Raw genomic sequence first — 1,254 nt, forward strand, 5'->3', positions numbered from 1 at the left:
TGCTCTGAGCTGTAAATAAGAGTTAGAATTAATATAAGTATAGTACAGTAAATAACCAACGGTGCACAGGGAGATCCACGGCAGAAGTAGTATGTCCGACTGCAGGCAAATTTGCTCAAAATAAGACTGGAATAAGCTGACAATTAAGAATAGCCGAAGTTAAGACATACACCTGGAAAAACCAATACTGCGAATTTGCAAAGTTATTACAGCATGAAGCTTTGGCTGGGAGGAAAGGTAGAACGCTTCAAGAGTTTGCATGACAACTTGCGCGAGGCCATGCTAAACTTCTCTGTAGCATTCCAAATTTATCTTATGTACTGCCGAAACGAGTGAAGAATGGGTGGTCAAAATAATGCACAATATTTAGAATATATAATGAGGGAAAAACGAGAGTAATAGGACGAAATAACCAGAGGAAAAAATGGGGGGGGGGGACCCAACCCGAATGCACTGCAACTAGCGCACCCTAGCTGAAATTAACTTAATGGCGCAAAGGCAATAAGCAATAGTTTAATACAAATCCTAATTGAAAGTCCCTTAATATAACAAATTAAACGTGAAGCTTAAGTGAAGCGTAAATTGCGGGAAAAATTGCCGTGTTAAATACGAATCATAATTGCAAGTCCAATAATAAAATTTATAGGCATGAGGCGTAAGCAATGCTATAAATTGCAGAAGTAATACAACTCATAACTGAAAGTCTAGCAATCATAAATTATATTTTATAAATGTTCACAAATAATATAAATTATAAATCACCAAAACGGCGGACCGCACGACCACAGGGCGTCAAAGCTTAAGTTAGAGATAACTGAGACAGCGAGTGGCAACTCGCTCAGCCTAGCTGGCCTTACTTAATAACTTTAACAAAGTCGAGGGAACAAGCCTAAATTTCCACCGGGAAGTAAAACCTGCAGCTGGTGTTGGGAGGGCATCAATTGAAGAATTAAATTGTGATAGGCTAAATGTAAACATTTAGGCCGTAAATGATAAACCACATAACGTAACCAGGAGAAACAACATAATTATGCCGCAAGGTCTACTCGTAATATACAGTAATAATTTACAGAGGAAACTAAACATAAATGCAGGGCCAGAAACTTAAAGCAGGAGACAAGGGCCCGTAACTCTGCAACTAGCACATCCTAACTGACTTTACTTAATAACTTAAGGCAAAGCAAAAGTTAAACAAACATTCTGTAAACACAGCAAAAGTAAACAAGCATGCAACAAGACAAAGCATCCAGAGCG

The 1,254-nt window shown here is 38.4% G+C and overlaps 1 non-coding gene across 1 annotated transcript; it reads right to left on the reverse strand.

Moving 5' to 3' along the window:
• Positions 1 to 231: 231 nt before the first annotated feature.
• LOC138354002 (U6 spliceosomal RNA) lies at positions 232 to 336 on the reverse strand. Its single transcript, XR_011223378.1, has one exon. It is a non-coding gene; the product is annotated as a U6 spliceosomal RNA (small nuclear RNA).
• Positions 337 to 1,254: the final 918 nt, after the last annotated feature.

This window comes from Procambarus clarkii, chromosome 60 (assembly GCF_040958095.1).
Source record: "Procambarus clarkii isolate CNS0578487 chromosome 60, FALCON_Pclarkii_2.0, whole genome shotgun sequence".
NCBI classification, from domain to species: Eukaryota; Metazoa; Arthropoda; class Malacostraca; order Decapoda; family Cambaridae; genus Procambarus; species Procambarus clarkii.